General features: G+C 44.2%; 1 long non-coding RNA gene across 12 annotated transcripts; it reads right to left on the bottom strand.

Annotated features, from left to right (window-relative positions):
* Positions 1 to 1,073: 1,073 nt before the first annotated feature.
* LOC127323749 (uncharacterized) lies at positions 1,074 to 7,888 on the bottom strand. Of its 12 annotated transcripts, none has more exons than XR_007865902.2 (9): positions 7,495 to 7,888; positions 7,127 to 7,427; positions 6,812 to 7,039; positions 6,369 to 6,453; positions 6,061 to 6,177; positions 5,423 to 5,934; positions 2,934 to 5,168; positions 1,635 to 2,116; positions 1,074 to 1,488 (listed from the first exon to the last, which is right to left on the bottom strand). It is a non-coding gene; the product is annotated as an uncharacterized lncRNA (long non-coding RNA). The 12 variants fall into 12 exon arrangements; XR_007865903.2 differs by lacking the exon at positions 6,369 to 6,453 and adding an exon at positions 2,279 to 2,547; XR_007865900.2 differs by lacking the exon at positions 6,369 to 6,453 and adding an exon at positions 2,452 to 2,547.
* Between the last annotated feature and the right edge of the window lie 11,175 nt (positions 7,889 to 19,063).

Here is a 19,063-nt window from a genome sequence, read left to right as displayed (position 1 = left end):
CAGGTGCTGGCTGCAGGTACGGGGTGGGGTATAAAAAGGGTGGGAACGTGCTAGAAAATGAGAAACAAGGTTCGGACTTTGGAGGTTGCTTAACGGCTAATTTGGTCGGTGGGGAACGTGGGACGAGTTCCCGCATCGGATCAGCATCCAACGATAGGAGGAGTATTGCCAATCGTAGAATAATTAATTGTCTTTTAAATTACACTGGCTTTCACAATATACACAACGATATGAGGAGTATTGAAAAATATAAAATAAACTAGTGTTTAATTTGTTAAGCATATATGCTAGGTTCGTGTCTTCTTATATCTATGATCACGTAATAGAAGGCATGCTTTAAGCATACTAGATTTAGATGTGCGCCTTGGCGCACGACCCCGTGGAGTGCGTGTCAGTATTTACTATTCTAATAGCAGCGATAAAAAGTAACTACCAATATAATGCTCCCTCTATTCATAAATAAATGTTTTATTTTTTTTCTAAATGTTGATATATATATATATATAAAGAGTGTTAAGATGCATCTAAATTTAGATAAATTTACCACAACCATCTGTAGACAGAGCTAGTAATACATCTGTTAGGTTTTTACAATAAGTTGCTACTATAACTAAATTAGGTTCAAGCACACGAAACTGCAAATGGAGCAGCGAACGCTTATACACGCCCAGCAAGATACTCTGTCCAATTAATAATAACATCACTATTATTCTGATTGTTCTAATTCTAATAAGGGTTGTTCAGGTGATATAATGAATGAGAATCACTTATAATGTCTATTGTGAATTCACTTTTTTCGAGAACCTACATGACGCATATTAAGAGGATGTTGGGGCACGTATTAAGTTCTAAACATAAGTACTGAAAAGTTGGCCTGGAAAAAATCCTAATCGCCACCAATGCTTATAACCTGAAGCATTCTCTGATTTTTTGTATATTAATTAGTTCCAACAAACGCATAAGAGAAATATATGTACAAGCAACCCTGTCAAGTGCATAAGCATTCACTTGGCTGGTTCATCATTTATGTGTGCTGCTAGCTGCTTAATCTGGGGCCGAAGTAGCATGTACCATGTGTAAAAATTGTCAGTCGTATATCATAAGCCTAACCCAAACTGTAGTAAGATCAGGAACAGAACACCTCTGATTACAAACACAACATCAGCGGCAGCAATGGCGTTGACCAAAACAAATGCTAAAACTAATCATTTCCTTTCACAAATTTAGAGTCACCAACAGTATTCCATTCAGTTGCTTCTACATTTTGTATTCACCAACATATGCCAGTAGCGTTCGTAGGGATGTCGTGCCCACCTACGGGTGGCTCCATGACAGGCTGTCGTGGCTTGAACAGGTGGTCTACACAGATCTTCATCGCAGGCCGATAGTGGTGAGGGCCACCTAAATGGATCTCCATCCTAGGCTGTTGCTGCTAGGATGCGGTGGCCACCTCAGGAGTCTCTCCATGGCATATCCCTGACAACATATCTACGAATGGAAAAAAATGTAATAACTCTTGACACATATAACTTCTTTCGGCTATTGTACATCTATAAGAATATTTTGAATAATATCCATATGTGTGAAAAATGAGAATGGGAGCACCACTTCATATTTCACTTGTAGCCACTTACCTTGTGTTTTCCTTCCACCGCGTGAATTTATTTATTATGCACGCTTTGTTCCCCAGCATCAATGGTTTGTAATCTAAAAAAAAATTGTAAAGTCATTCTTAAATATTATAGCTTAAATTGGAAGAAAGTAGATAATGGACATTTTACTGAAGTCTGACTACTAATGTGGAAATGGATGCAATATGTATCTCAGGTATATCAGCATCTTGTCTACCAAAAGCTTTTCTTAAAAGAAATACAACAATGAGAGACCAGGGGCAATAATATTAGTATCACATGAGCAGCATGAGTAAACGATATTAGAAAGAAAACACGAAGGTATGACAGCAGGAGTATTCTGGAGCCATCACATAGTAAGAGAGGGCCTTGATCATGTCAGCTGGTATTTCTTGCAACATTACACTTCAACCTCAGAAGGATATCGGCATGCCTCTTGATGAACTTGATATCTCCACCACCAGTCGGTCCCCGTCAAAAGTTATCTGCAAATTTCAGCCAAACAAACTGAATCAGTAGACGGAATGCAATACTAAAAGCAGATTTATCATTTTCAGCTATCCTTAAACATCGATATACGACACATATGCAAGCTTGCAGAGATCTAGATCGAGATGGAATATCTGTATCCTTGAAAAACTCCATACTGATTGGCAGCTTTGAAATATGCACTGAACTTGAGCATGCATGTTTTATGCTAGTTTCAGGAGTCCAGAGACAATTCGGTAGATGCAAATTTAGATGGTAGCACTGCTGAGAAGCCATGTGCGGGCGATGTTATTTCTACCAACTGAAAGAAAAAACATATTATCAGACGCACCCCTAAATAGGATGTGAAATACTATATTTAAGAACAAACACGCTCAAAGATTTTCTTCCGAGCTGGGTAGAAGAGCATTGTGGGGAACCCGTCAGGCTGAAATAGAAAGGGGGCGTCAGCTCTATATTCTAGCAAGTCCACATGCATGAAATGAACGAAAAAAAGAGCATGTATATCTTCCATGTGTAAATTTATGGAAGAAGCTAAACGAAACACATTCTTAAAGTGTTCGCCGATATGCATATGGTCTGCAGGCATGTATCTCCAGTAGATTATGAATAAGAGAAGAAAGAATCTCCATGCACATATATATATAACATCTATATATGTGAATTGATTAGAAACGGAAAAAAATATAAAATAAAGATGTGAACACATCAAGATAAGGAAATGTATTCAGAGTAGATCAAGCAAAGGGAATCTATATAGGTGCTTCAAATCTATATTTTGGAACTTTATACGGGAAAGAAGAAGGATATAACCTCGAGGTTTCTTCATTCCTCCTCATCTGGGCAGACGTCATCCTCACGAGTGTCTTTCCAAAATAGAAAAAAGTACAGGTCCATCAATACATGCATGGTGAGATGAGAAAACACAAAGCATAAGACAAAACAGTCAAACCAACAAATATATGCACTAAGGCTTTATGAACAAAACCTGTTAAGCCCTAAATACGCATAACCATCATATGTTATGTATACAACCTAGGCGTGGAAACAAAGTAAGGTTAGGCATAGAAAAAGGTTAATGATTTCAATATTTACTTTTCTTTAACTAATCTATGAATGACACCTTTGCCACGTTTTTTTCAACTACAAATTAAATCTAAGATATTAATTTTTGTGCATATATGAAAGGTCTCAAACCGTCAAATGATGATAGAAAGCCCTATAAACAAAGTTCAGTTCTTTCTATGCCTCAACTCAAATTCTAATAGTAGCAGCTTAGTAACCTATAATTATTTTGAGCAAATCAAATTTTCATAGACCTATGCATTCTACTCTCACATGCATTCGATGGTTTAATTTGGGAAAATGTGTGTTACTCGAAAACTTTGGAAACGATGTGACCAGCCTATGTAAAGAAGTGTCAGACACCGCTATGCTGCCTCAACCTGTTGACTCCGTACTGACAGAAGACCACTGACATAGATGCAGTCAACAATTAATTTTGTCGTCGCATAAAAGACAAACATAGTATCTATATATGTACATTGATTAGAAACAGGAAAAACTTATAAAATAAAGATGTGAGCTGATCAAGCAAAGGAAATTTATTCAGAGAGAGAGGATAGCAGGGAATCAGACTTCTAAGAAAACTGAGAGAGAAGATAGCTAAGAAAACTGAGAGAGAGGATAGCAGGGAAAGCAGACTTCTAAGAAAACTGAAAGTAGTTTCCAATCAAGGTCATTTGGACTGCCAAGTTGTAAACATGCCCCTTCTCTCCACGATATCTGCAGAACAGAACATAGATGTAGAACATGTGTTATGTATTTTTATCCTAAGAGTAAAAACCATCGCATCCCTCAAAAAATAGAAATATTTTTGATTTATTGATAAAGTTGAACCGCAGTTTCCTTTTAATGGCCAAATCAACTTTTAAAAGAAGAACACTTGTATTTCGAATTGAAACATGAATAGACATCAGGTTTTGCCTCATATGTTACTGATTGTTAAATGTCTCATTGCACCGTGTGTTAAATTTGTATGAATGCAACCTCCAAAACAGGGTTCATACTTAACTCGATTATACGGTGCCAAGTTTATAAGATGTACATGCAAAGTAGAGGAAGCAAAGGCATTTTATTCACAAACAGAGAGTAGCAGGGAAAGCAAAACTGATTGTAGATTCAACCTCCTCATTGGATAAAGTATCAGCAAGGTCATTAACACTTGACACTCAAAGCAAACCCAGTTGAAACACCCAATTGCAGCAAAGAGAAATCCAGGAAGTAAATATATGTGCAAGGCTATATACCATGCATCCGGCAAGTTTTAGTATCATGATTTGCCTAATTGGAGAGTAACCAATTCAAATACAAAGAGATTCACATAAACAAAGAAAGGCATAATGAGGTAACCCATATGATGGTGATCACTGTAGCTACAAAAAGGATACCCCAGGCCTTTTTCCTATAGTAACCTGGAAAAATATAGGCACCAAGAGGTATGAATGGCGGAAAATAAATTCAAGAATGAGGAAAACCAACTTACTGCAACTCAAACACCTAGGAAAAATACCAATACAGGTGAAAAAGCATACTTGGTGAAATGACACTGATTAATACAGAGGCAACCCAAATTTTTGGAGTTCGCCACTATATAACATTCAGATTATTCAGAGGCCAACTATCAAGTAAGAATTTTATTTTGCATTGACTGAAGCATAGTTATATAAAACAATCAGTCAGTAGACCGGACACAGTTGACATTTACTGGCTTTGAAGATAAAAAAATAGATAAACTATTTATATGTACCATACGAATATAGCAGAAAACATCATTATTTTGGTGGCTTCAATCAAGAGTTGTGATACAAAGATTGGCCATACCACTCATTTCTTGTTACAAAGAGGCCATGAACCAAGCAGCAGAAATCCATGTCTTACATGACCATGACGAACCAGGGCTGAACACAGTGTGGGAGGCCACTTGAGGCGGAGCAGGGCGACCAGACAAAGGGCATGCCCATCTCACCAAGCCAGCCTATAATAAACCTAGCAATGAACAAAAATGCCTTTTAGAACAACATGTACTGCGTACCTGTATTAGCTACCATCTACATCATGAGCAAATGCAAGAAAAATAGTAGCTTCTGGAGCACTATCTAGTTGCAGAAGGTGGAAGAGAACTACAGAAAATTAATAGTGGGTAAATACTAAAAGGACGTGAAAAATACTACTTACAGGTCAAATTAAATATTAGTATCCACACAGTTTGGAACTTGAGGACCCAAGAATCATTTACTTACATTGGAATTAAGTTGCTGCATGTACACTGGAACCAAGATGTTGCTTTGTTGGTACCTTGCCACAAAAAATTAAGAGTTGTAGAATTATATAAAATGCTCTATTGAATTTAGACCTATAAAATAAATATATTTCACATTTAACACATTCATGATATGGCAGATAGATTATTCAAAATCTTTCTCCATGCTCAGTTAGGCTTTCCTTCTTTGAAAGCATATAACTGGAAATACAAATCCATGAATCACCTATTAGTTCATCCATATGTAAATCAAGAGTAATTAAGAAGCTAGCCAAAGTACAGTGTAACCCTTTATGTCATGATTTCCAAAACAACACAGATGCATGGTATATGTTTCCTTTTTGCTATCAAGTGTAGTGCAGATGTAGCCGCATGGCAACAGCTACACCGAGAAGTCAACACCTGCACTATGGAGGCCTTCCTATTTGAGCTGCTTCATGAAGATTACCATCCCGGTGTCAGGGCTGGCCAGCACGACAGTGGTCTCATCATCTGAGCCAGTTCCATTCAGGTTGCACATTTGATTCAGAAACAGAGAACATATTTGATAGCAAAATATTTGGAAAATTCAATAAGAAATTGATTATGTTAGGAAGATTGGTAGTGGTAAAAAAATACCAGCATCGTGTAAGCGGTCCTATTTGAGCTTCTTGATGGCCATGGTTGTGACCAGTGTCGGGCATGACGGTGTTCTCGTCAACCAAGCCCGTGAACATGGACCCCAAGCCACCATCTCTGACAAAATCAATAGTTTATTTGATTCATGACATAAGGAATTAAAACCAATGAAAGATTAAAATCCAGAACATACAGCCTAACAAAAATTGGTGCAAATGACTGAACCGTTGACAGTGACTAAACTTCCTATAAACTGGACTTATTTAACACGATTTGAAATGTCCAGCTAGAAATGAATAAAGTCTAACCTAATTGGGCTCTAACTTCTCAAATCAAATATGTGGCCAAATTGTTTTTTTTAATTCCTCCTCTCCTTGCTTACATGTTCCGTACCTGCACCAGTACCCGTGCTAATTAGCTCAATTAAAAACATGTTCTATTTGAGATTAAAATAAAGTGTGGACCTTTATGTTTGTGCTTTTAGTTCATTTGTTTTATTTTCAGTTGACAACTTGGCTTATTATTATGCTTGTACAATACAATTTTGGTAATACTTTTACAACATAACCAAGGGTTCTCAACTGAATATGTTTTAATCAAGTCATAAACCAATACTAAAAAACTATGCATATTTCTTTTCTTTGTACTGGGATCTTATTTGCATGAACTAAACCGAATATTATAATATTTTGTAGGGTTTGACACCTACTGCATGACATAGATTAGTCAGGACGAAGCTCTCATTTCTTACCCATCACCTGTGGAAAATGTTGCTGCCCAACGTGCCTGCAGGGACGTGGCACGCTGTCGTGGTAGTCGCCCCAGACCAGGATGTCAACCTCACCACTGCAGAATGCACTCGAGCAGCCTGAGGAGCGCCTTCGTAGAGGCCTAGGACTACACGCACTGTGGTACTTGGTATGTTTCCTAATTTATGTAGGGAACAGTCAACATTGTTGGACAACTCCCCTTGCATATACTGATTTTCCAAAAGACATACAATACTATGATGAATAGGTTGCAAAGGAAAACATGGAGAATAATAAAATAAAAAGAATCCATGTACCTGCATTTCATCAAACATGTAGTGTGCACCAGAATCATCATCATATGCTAGTGGTCACGTTCATCCTACAAATCCCCTTCTTGTGGCTTTTCTCAATACTTAGTCCTTGACCCTTTATCTGTCTCCAAACTGAGAGAGAGAGAGAGGAGAGGAAGTAGCTGAAAAGTAGAGGCAGAGGAGGGCTAGACACTGGAAGAGATCCGCACCAGATGGTTGGCGTCCTCCTCTTTTTCTTCCCCAAATCCATCTCCCTATGTGAGTCCTCTTCTTCCCTGATTTGGACGGAAGAGGCACGATCGGCCTGACCACCACAAAGGGGTTAGAGCCATATGTAAAGAAACGAGCAGAGGATGCAGAGAAGTGCTCACCTTGGGCTGCCATCTACTTATGTCGCGCGGCAGCAGCCTGCGGGCGAGGTGGTGGAGCTGCGCCGTCCTCTGCCTCCAGAAACGCGGCCAGGAAGGTCGCTCACGCTGCCGCTGTGGAGGTCGCTCGCGCTGCTCCTGTGGAGGTCACCGGCGTGAGCTCGAGTCCGCCATCACCATCAAGGGCGGAGCTCCAGCAGCCCCTCCTGCTTGCGCCGGCGTGCGCTACTCCTGCTGGCCGGTGGCCGTCGAGGGAGGCAGAGCAGCGCGGGGGCTGGGGGTTGGAGATGGGGAGTGGGAGAAGGAGAAGGGTGGGCAGCCAGGGAGGTGGAGCGGCGCCGCCAGATGCGCCATGAGAAGAACGGGAGGGGATTGGGGAGGAGCTGGGTGCGAGGCGATTGGGTGAGGTAGGGTTTCGCGCGGAGGAGATATTTTCCCGATCGGCGCGAGGCGAGCGCGACCCAGAAACGACCCACAATGACTGACAGGTGGACCCGACCGACCGTGGGACCCAAACGTAGCCACACGCGGGTAGATAAGGGCTATTGCATGGATTTCGCTAGCCAACCAGGAGGAGCTACACTGCCAGAAACGGACGACTGACATCGAATGTTGGCCACGCACAGTAAAAATCGGATGGCTGAGAAGGTAGGAGCGCTGTGAGACCCCCTATGAGGGGCATCAATTATACCTTTAGATGATCTCCTCTAGATGTTCATCTTCAACTTGCGCTTCAACTTGATTAATTTTAAATAATTTTTTATTCATAATGATGATGTTTTGAATATATATATATATATAAGAGCTCACTCAATCTTCCTCTTCGAGTCAAACTTTTGTAACGGTATATTGCCCCTATGTGTGGTTTTGGTAATTAATGACAACCCTATGGACTAATGTTTTCATTGAGTTTATATGAAGGAATATTCCATAGGTACTACTTGTATTTCATGTATTGGATTCAAGTATGGATGCCATGAAAATAAAGATATACCTTGTGTATTGAAATCAAGATCATCGATTTTAAGATATATATGTGATATGATCAAGAAGAAGAAATGAAGATGGAGTTCTTATGTGGAACTCAATATTAGCCATGCTCTAGCTTATGTGATAAGCAATGAATGATCAAGATCTTGAGAGCTTGATTCCAAGTGAAGAATTCAAGTTATGGCTCTAAGTCGGTGTCATGATACCCTCATAAGTTGAGCTATGGTTGACTAAGATTTAGAGCATGCAAACAAATACCTCAAGATAGTATGATAGAGCATGAGAAGATACAAGGTTGACCAATACAAAGAGTGAGGAATAGATTCAAGATTGGTCAACACATGAAGCATGAAGAATGTGCCACGAGAAGTCATGTGGTATGGTAAGCCGTGTCAATCATGCTTTATGAACTAACCCATCACATATGTTCCCTTCTGTTGTCTATGTGGGTTAGGTATCTTTCCATGGGCATGCATCAAAAGTGAGATCTCATATAGCCCATGAGAGGATGACGTCAAGTGGTGATCGTCATCAAGGTTGAGTTGGGAAAGTTCAAGTTGAGCATCTCAAGAGGATCATATGCTTGAAGCTTGCTGTCCATTTGATGATAATGGACATGTGAAGATGTGCATCAATAGAGCTTTCCATCATGGTGTATGGGGAGCATTTGTGAGTCTTCACGAATCAACAATGATCAAGTGAGGCATTCCGGCTTGAGTGGAGCTTGAAGAGTTATAATCAAGATCAAGCGGGATGCGCAAGGCAAAGGTATGGCCGTGATAGGTTTTCCTTTTACCGGTTTCAAGGTGGTTGATGGGAGACCGGATTATAGGATAGATAGCCACACTATCAAGAGGGGCTTTAGGTTGGGTAACTTGATCACATCGTCTTAGGGAGCTCAATCATTTGCATACTTTGCATATCCCTATTGTTTCTTGGTGTTTCTCTGTGAGAGGTTTTTGAGCTTGTTGCTAGCTTTACAACAAGCCCAAGTTCATTGAAAACGGAATCCGCATGCATCTTCTATTGCGTTTTCGAGTTTGGACGTCTTCACCGTTTCTTGACGGTGGGAGGCTCCCTCTCTAGAAACATCTTGGGGTTCTATTCGTTGTTATCTTTGCAACAAAATTGGTTTCATGACAATCGGGGTCCGGACACAAAAGTTATCACAATTTTTGTATAACATGTTTTCCTGCTGGCCCGGTTTCTCGCCCGGCGTGACCGGCCGTCCCACCGGATGGCCCGGTTCAAACCGGCCCCTGGACTGGTGCCAACTGGGGCCATGTACTGTAATACACAGAAGTGTCCTGGTCATGGCCCGGTCACAGAACCGGTTTGGACCGTCCGGGTCCGGCCTATGGCCCGGTCTGACCGGCACCTGGACCGGACGGCCCGGCCCCATGCCCGGTTGACCGGCCTCCTCGACTGTGCTGAGCTGAAACTCACACAATGGTTATATTTCTCCCTAGACTATAAATAGGCCTTCTTCCACCTTGGGCTGGAGAAGTTCTTTCACTCTCTCTCCTCCATTGTTGACTTTGAAGAACTTGCCCTCTCTCTTGATTCCCCCCATGATTCTTGCTTATTCTTGAGGGATCTAAGAGAGAAGATCTAGATCTACAATACCCACCAATCCATCTCTCCTCTAAGTGAGGCGAACGCTTTGGATCTAGATCTTGAAGTCATTTGTTGATTTCCTCTTTGTTCTTCCTCTCTAATCTCATCCTAGCATTTGTTACTTTGGTGGGATTTGAGTGTCAAGGATTTGAACACCTCTAGTGTTCTTGCTTTGCATCATTGCATAGTGTTGAGCTCTCCACCACGATTAGTTCGAGTGAGAGACCGTGAGCTTGTTACTCTTGGAGGGAGACCTCCTAGTTGGCTTGGCGGTTGGTGCTCCGGTGATCTCTTCAAAGAAGATTGTGAAGAGGCCCAGGCTTCTCCTTCGTGGAGCTTGTGAAGTGGTTTTGGAGCTTGTCATCTCCGGAGTGGAGGAAAAGCTAACCATAAGGAAAGGGCCATTATCCTTCGTGGGTTTGGCTCGGAAAAGAAGGTGAGCCTTAGTGTCGTTGGGGAATCCTTCGTGAGACCTCCACCTCTCCAAACGTGACGTACCTTCTTGCGACGTACCTTCTTGCAAAGGAAGGGAACACGGGAATACATCTTCTTCTCCGTGTGCCTCGGTTATTCCTATACCCGAGCTTACTTTCCTTGTGATAGCCATCGAGCTTGAAGTGTCTATTATATCTTGCTATCACTTGTTACTCATATATATATATCTTGTGCCTATCTTGCTTAGCTCTAGTTGTTGTTGTTGCACTTAGTTGAGCCTAGCATATTTAGAGTTTGTGCTTGTAGAATAAACATTGTTTAATTCCGCATTCTCACAAGCCAAATCAGTAAGAGTTTTTAAACGCCTATTCACCCTCCCCCCCCCCCCTCTAGGTGACATCTCGTCCTTTCAACTTTTCATAGGCTAAATTCTCTGGTGACCAATCTCCGGGTCATCCCTTGAATAATACCTTGGTCCTTGGCCATCACTTGATCTTCTTCACTCTCTTCTTAATTTAATTTTTAACGATAACAAATAGTTGAAGCATTGTCTATGGAAAAACCCCTTTAAATATAACCCAATGCAAACATTAATTTATAGATTGTTATTAATTACCGAAACCACACATGGACGCTCAATGCTTTTCACATCCCGTCCATAGGGACACCAACAACATTGTTCACGAAAAATGTAATGTCCTTAGCATTAGCTTTTTTATTTTGATAAACATCAATGACTGGCAAAGGAGAAAAATCCTCAAGAGAAAAGCTTGAACCTCTCTATAAAAGACGAACCGACAAAATCTCCAACATCAAAGACACAACAAGTTTTTCATCCAAAATACATTTTTTAGAGCTTGTAAATATAACCACTAGATCTAAAAACTCACATATATAAAGCCAAATAACAATTAAGAAATATGATGCCAATGATGCAGAGGTTTGAGCTCTCTGCGAATGATGCGATCAAGCTACTCACCCGAGAGCCCCCTTGATGGTACGACTATCAACATATAACCTAGTTCGACAACCACCTTGAGACCGATAAAATAGCTCATTCTACTTGAGTTAGACGATGAAGGTCATGCTCTCCTCAAAATTGAACTCTTCACTTGGTTGCACTCACTTTGTGAAGACAAGAAAATGGCTCTCCCATAATGCACTATGGGAAGCATATCTTCATCTCATCTTCATAAGTCCATTATCGCCAAATGGACAGCAAGCTTCAAGCTAAACACAGAAAGTTTCTTATCTTTAACTTAAACTTATTCAAGCTTGACGGTCATATCCACTTGATGCCATCCTCTCGTGGGTTAAATGGATTTTGATTCAAGCCATTATTGCCATATAACCCATCGTAGTCATACCAAACACTTAATTTATGGATTAGTTCATAGCGCTCAATTGACAAGTGCTTAGGGCATCTCCAACCGCCCGACCCAAACGGACGCGCTGGGCCGTCCGTTTTGGGCCGTTTGCGTGGCCGGCCGGACACGCGGACAGCGCCCCGCGTCCGCGTGTCCGTTTGGGTCGCACGCAGCGCCCAACGCGGTGATCCAAAGAGACGCCACGTGGTTCGTCTTCGTTGCGCGGCGCTGCGCCATGGCAGGCCTCGACGGGACAGCCATGGTGGGCGGTGGAACGCGCGGGAAAGATCCCGCGCGCACCAAGGTTCCCGCGCGCGCGAAAACGCCATTGGCGCGCGCTCGCGCCCTAGTTTCCCGCCAGGCCGCCGGCTATAAAAGACGGCGGCGGTCTCACACAGACCGCATCACCTTCCTCTCCCACTCCACCTTCTCCGGCGGCCACTCCACCTTCTCCGTCGCCATGCCGCGCACCCTGCAGGCCACGTGGGCCAAGCTCTCCCTCGCCGCCCGGGCCAGGTTCCCGCGGACGGAGGAGGAGGAGCGCGCGGACTCGCGGTGGGTCGCCGACGACGAGGCGCTCCGCGTCGCTGCCGAGGCGGTGGCAAAGAAGGCAGGCGACGCCGAGATGGTGGAGGCGGCCGCGGACGGCTGGCACGAGACCGCGGACGGCTGGTACGAGGCCGCGGAGGAGGGGGCGGCCGCCGCGGAGGAGCCCGTCGACGAGGAGGACCTCGCGCTGGCGAATATCAACACCGCCATCGAGGAGCGTCTCGCCGATCTCACGCGCGTGACGAAGGAGCACGAGGCCACCTGGCGGGCCGGCCACTGCCGATTAGGCGACCTCCTCGGCCAGAAGAACGAGCTGATCGCTATGCGAGCAGCCCGTCACCTCATCCAGATGCCCTCGCCCGAGCGGCGCGCCCGGGAGGATGCTGCGTCGGCGGAGCGCGGCCGGCAAGAGCGCATGCGCCGGCGGCAGGAGAACCACGAGGCCCAGGCCCCCGCTCGCGTCCGCCTGGAGGCGCGCACCGCTGTGGAACGCGCCGCCCTGCAGGAGCTTGAGGTATGCGGGAAGCGGATGGTTCCGCCGCAGGAGGCGGAGCGCGCCCGAGGTGCGCGGACGGAAAGGAGGAGGATGAAGGCCTCCGCCGAAGCCGCCGCCGCCGCCGCGCCACCCAGCTGGTAAGCTGGAGTGGAATCCTCACGCGTACAGGCCGCCCGCGTCGAGTGAAATCCACGGCCCCGATGGCGAGTCGGCGAGGAGACGCCGGCGAGGCCGCCGGCCCCGTACGTAGTAGGATAGAAGTAGTAGTTTAAAAAAATTGTAATGGGTTCTTTTTAATGAAAACAAATGTTTATGTCTATGACAAGCGGGCCAGGGGCGGACAAGGGGCGGACGCGAGCGACCAGCCTTTCGCGTCCGCGGCCACACAAACTCGGCCCAGATTTGGGCCGGGTTTGCGTCGTTCCGGACGCCGCGGCCATCCGTTTTAGGGATGGGTCCGCGCGCTGGGCCGGGTTTTTGTCCGGCTGGACCCATCCGGACGCGCGGGCGCGGGATGGGTCGTCCCGTTGGAGTGCCATACCACGAGGTCACTTGACTCTGTGTGCTACACCTATACACTTGAGAGTAGGTCTTCTAGAATCCAAGAGAATTATCTTCCACTTGTTCCTCCTCATGCTCTATGGCAAGAGATTCACAACTAATTCTTCTCTTCACTTCATTGTCTCAAGACTGTGATCATGCAAGCATGAAAAACTCTGAGTTCCATACAAGAACTCCAACTTCGATGAAATTCATCTTGATTAATTGAAGTTCTATTTATTTTCTTCTTGATCATATGAAATTCATCTCTTCAACTCAATGATCTTGATGCATATAAATTATATTTATTTTATTCTTCTCCATCATATACTCCCTCCATGCCATAATATAGCGCATGTTGGTTTCCGTGAAAGTTAAACTACACTAGCTTTGGCCGAGGTTATTGACAAAATGTTATATATCTACAAGCAAAATAGTGGGCTACCCGCATGGCTAGCTATGCATGCTCTTACAGCCGTTTGATTCACTATAGTGAGCATGAAATCCCTGACCGGGAGCACTTTATTTTAACGGAAGGCCCTAACGCCGTTGTAGGGAGAGCACCATCTACCAGTCTGTCACACCACGTTATGGAAATGTCATTTCTATAGCCAACCTGATGGGAAATTGTATTGCTATTTTACAAGCAAAACTGCACGCCAACTTATGTGCATGACCATCGTTCCTACTAAAATATTAGTCAAGGGACACACATATTTAGTCGGGCACGTGTGGTGTGGTGCCGATGCTTATGGGGTGCCTCAATCCTGCATCCATGCCGTATTGCAGATGCTCGGTTGAAGAAATTATCCTAGCAATAGCACAGCAAGTTCAATGAATATAGATTAGACATATTTCATTGACGAAGCGAGGTTAAATGTGAATCCTTTCGGCACCGCTAGTTGATTAGCAAGCAGCTGGATTAGTTATGCCACCATTCTTCTTCCATGGCTGGTGGGTGCGCTGTCGTCGGCTGCTGTGGCGATATTGCTTGCACGCGGCACAAGGAGAAGAAGGGGCAGCGGTTGCCTGACGTGGAACCAAAGGAAGCAGGGCTGCGAGCTGCGCCGCGTTGCTCGAGACGGTCGTGCGTTGGTGCAGTCCGTGCGGCGAAGGTGGAAGGGCGTGGAGGCGAGGCGTCGGAGCGTCATGCAAGGTGCAGTGGCAGGCGGGAGCAAAGCATCGGGCTGCAAGGGCGTGCGCACTGGCGACGGGATGCAGTGGGCGATGGTGCAAGAGCGGGAATCTGGTGGTACTTGGCTGCTGCGCTGCATCTCGCTCATGCGTGCGGGAATGGTGAGGGGCCAAGGACGAAGAAGGGGAGGCGCTGGAGAAGCGGACTGCCGGAACGCCAGGACTAGCTTCAGCAATGCTCGCGTCACATAGTCCAGTGCCTCGTCCGCGAGCTGCTTCTGGATTTCAATTTGGCCTTCTATGCCTGGCGTGGGCCAGCGTCGCTATGCCCTTATTTTCTTGTTCTTGCTGTGTTAATGCTATGCGTTTATGGTAGATGCATGTCCTCGTATTTGGGAGAAAGAAATCCAGTCGCGAGTTGTCCATCCTTGCGTCTCACATGTCCTATATCATCCTTTACCATCTCAATGGCCAAACAAATCTAGCAGCGGACGAGGAGGTCGCTACTCCACTGGACAAGAAAATTGCATATATCTGGCCATCAAAATTGCACATGACTTAGACAAGCAAAACTGCATACGCCTTTGAGCATCAAAATTGCATCTGACGTGGACCAGAATTACAAATCAATGAACGGACGTCGAGAAAGTATGCACATGAAAAAGGATAGCAACCAACACTCTCCGTTAGAAATATTTATGTGATTTTATGTTTTAATTTACTAGACTGTTTAGGAACAGAGTAGCCACGGACATCTGGTCGGTACAACGAAAGAGAGCAACCAGTTTCAAACACATATGCCAAAACGAACGGCCGTGGCTACAACTTCCTCCCTGACGACAGCTCCCTCCTTGACAATGTGAAGGGAAAGGTGGTGCTCTACGAGATATCCTACCGCGCCAAGACGCACTGTCAATCAAAGTGCAATTGCGATGGTCCAAGTGAAAGATCAGCACAACAACCTAGCAATCGAACCAACACAAAACATGTCCATATCACATGCAGTTCTGGCGCACGGTGCATGCACGCCTAACAATTGAACTTGCAGTTTCTGTGGATAATGGAAACGGCCACAGCTAGCTTTACCCATGCACTTTGCATGTCTGTTCCTCGGAAACATGCTCTGTACAAGGAAATGGAGCTCTGTACAAGGAAATGGAGGAAGCAGTTTCAGCGAATGCCAGCTAGAAATGCAAAAACGAATGACATGCAGAAATGTCAAAACGAGCGCCAGCCAGAAATGCCAACACGAATTCCAGTGCGAAATGCCAAAATGAATGCCAGTAAGAAATGCCAAAACAAACGAAGTTCAGACTGTATTATCATTTATATTGCAACTACATGTGTACTAAAAAGTGTAGCATATTGTTTTTACTTTTGAACGAACTGTCGTTTTATGAACTCTCGTATGTATTACCGTCTATATTGCAATTACAGCTAGCAGCACTTGAGCAGCCCAACGTCTCCAAACAGGGAAGTAGCAGCCGTTAAGTTCATTTCTTTGCCAGCCATAGGAATCTTGATCCCTTCATTTTTCTGCTCACTATATCGGATGGCCATGAAGGGGTGCATAGCTAGCCATGCGGGTAGCAAATCCGCGTTGATATCTACAATACCTAATCCACACCATATTAAAATATACTTCATGATGAATCAGATGTTACTGATTTTAGATTTTAGATGTTGGTGATTTTTGAAATAAATTCTGACAAAATTTACCCAGCTTAACTTTAAAAAAATCTTATAGGCACTATATTTTGGCATAGAGGGAGTACTACTTATCTCTTCAATCCAATAGTATTGATGCCAGTACTCAATGTATGTTGTTATCGTCATGGCTTCCGCCACATGGACTTCAAGCATCATCTATGGAGCATTCCTTCATAAAAAACTCAATGAAAAAATTAGTTCATAGGAATTTTCTTTAATTAACAAAACCACACTTAGGGGATAGATGTACTTTCGATTCTAACCTCTTATTTGCATGCCCTTGAGATGGCAACCTAGCCTCTTAGGTTTCTGCCAAACCATCTAAGAAATGCAATGAGCTCCCTTGCAATCATTGTCACTTGGACAATTTAAAACGAAAGAAATGTGAGGTTTTTAAAAGGAAAATTGGTTATGCCAACTATCACCATTTTGAAGATAAAAGGAAGGTTGGCACTTGGTTCACGGCCAAGGCGAAGCATTTAGGATGCATCATACCGGGAGAGTAGGTTTTGTTATCCATCCGTTTGGTTGTTCTTTTTTTGTTGTTGCCGTGTTTGCTCTTAACACGATCTCTTTTAATAAATGGAAGAGGTACATCTGTTTCGAAACAATACAATGCCGAAAACATATAATGGTCAGGTTTTAAGAGAACAAATTTATATTTTCATGTTTACTCTTAACACACTCTCTCTCCCTCTTAATTAATGAAAAGGGATAAAAAAAAATTGCTTCCATTTAAAGAAAAATACAATGCAAAAATATATAATTGACAGTAGCCACTTGGAGGAGCAGGTTCATGTCGAGCGGGTGGCACGGCAGGGTGTGTAGCAGCCTCACTACCATTGTGGGCAGGCAGCGGGGCTGGAACTCGCATAATTTTGAGGGATTTTTTCTAGTATCTGGGGAGGCAAAATTCCGTAACAATAAACTGATTTCTAGAAGCTCAAAATGATTTTGTAGTACTATTTTTTCGGAATCTGCAGCTAGAGTTGCTCCTAATGCCAGTGGGTTAAAGCTAAGGTACCCTTTAGTTTTGAGCTAATTTTTATAAATCAGTACTACAAAATCGTTTTGAGCTACTTTTTATAAATCAGTACTACAAAATTTGAACTAACTTCCGCAGAATGATGATGTCATTTTCATTAATGAGGTTAGAGGGTACACTAACTTTGACCGCTTGCACGCTAGAGTTGCTCTAATGCTATTAAGCCTGCCAAGTCTCACTATCGACTAATAGTCTGAGACAACGAACGCTCTATGGCGTGTTGCTGCCTAACAGTTGAGAGCCAACATCGCAGGCGCTGGTTCCTCGACAGTCAGCTACCGACATGTCAATTCTTGAGCATATTCATAGGGGAACCGAACGTGGTCATAAGTCGTAACCACCATCGTTCCACATGCTGTCGCCGATGACAAACTCAGGCTGGTACTGAAGCAACGCATGAAAAACTCACCACTCAGGCTTGTGATTTGTGAATGCTTAGAGCAAGCTTGTAAAGCCCTAAATCTTTTATTTGAACTTGGAGGCAAAAAAGTTACCTCCATTCATTAATTAAGGAGAAGAGTCTTGACAAGACCAAACACGAGAACAAGAGAACAACGAAAAAGGTTCTAAGGGGATTACTCTCCCGTCATTACAAAACTCAAATGCTCCCCCCCCCCCCCCCCCCGAATCAAAACATGTACTTACTTCACTGTTATGGTGTCGAGTAATATGGTAGTAGGCCCCTCTTTGTTATTGAAAACTCTTGCATTTCTCTCCTTCCAAATGGTCCAAGTCATAAGCATTGTGAGGGACTTTATGGCCTTACGGTTTGGGTTGGCCGTACAAGTCATCATGGTCCACCAGGACACGAGGGAGATGTCCACCGTACACTCATTTGTTTTTATGGATGAGACACCAATTCAAGTTTTCACCATATCCCAAAGCTTCTTGGAGTACCAACAATGGTATAACAAATGAACCGATCTCTCTTGGGTTTGCTTGCAAAGCGGACAAAGCCTACAATTATTCATGTTCATGAGCATGCTAGTTGCCCCAATGAATTATGCATTGTAAGTCGAGGCCATCAAGTACACCCCATTAGGCGTGAGGTTCTAGGAGATGTAGTCATCGGCTTCCTCATTTAGGAGGAAATCATTTAATTGGATCCAAATTTGGATGTATACATCACCAAGGCCTTTGACACAGTGGACTGGGCTTTTCTTTAAGTCCTGGAGAAGCTTGGCTTCGGGCACAAGTGGATCACCATGGTTTGTGGGCTGCTCGGCTCTGCGTCGACTCGAGTGGTGGTGAATGGGGTGGCAGGTGGCCTCATCTATAACCGGCGTGGCCTCCGGCAGGGCGACCCCCTTTCCCCCCTGATGTTTGACACTGTCATGGATGTCCTGCATCTGCTGTTTGAGCGAGCGGCGGCGGATGGTCTCCTCTCGGAGTTGGCCCCTAATGGATTCCGGCATCGCACCTCCATGTACGCTGACGATGTGGTCACCTTCATCAGGCCTAGGAAAGGTGACCTCCTGACTTGTGCCTCCATTGTGGATGACTTTGGGGTGGCATCGGGGCTCCACACCAACCTCGCCAAATGCTCCATCCACCCCATTCGTTTCTCGGCGGAGCAAGTGGATCTTGCGCGTTCGATCTTGGGCTATGAGGTCGTCTCATTCCCCTTCAAGTACCTGGGCCTTCCCCTGGGGCTTCGAAAGGTGACGGCGGCCCAGCTTCATCATCTCG

This window comes from Lolium perenne, chromosome 7, assembly GCF_019359855.2.
Source record: "Lolium perenne isolate Kyuss_39 chromosome 7, Kyuss_2.0, whole genome shotgun sequence".
Classification (NCBI taxonomy): Eukaryota; Viridiplantae; Streptophyta; class Magnoliopsida; order Poales; family Poaceae; genus Lolium; species Lolium perenne.
Note: the sequence above shows the minus strand (reverse complement) of the source record. Positions and strands in the feature narration are given on the sequence as shown.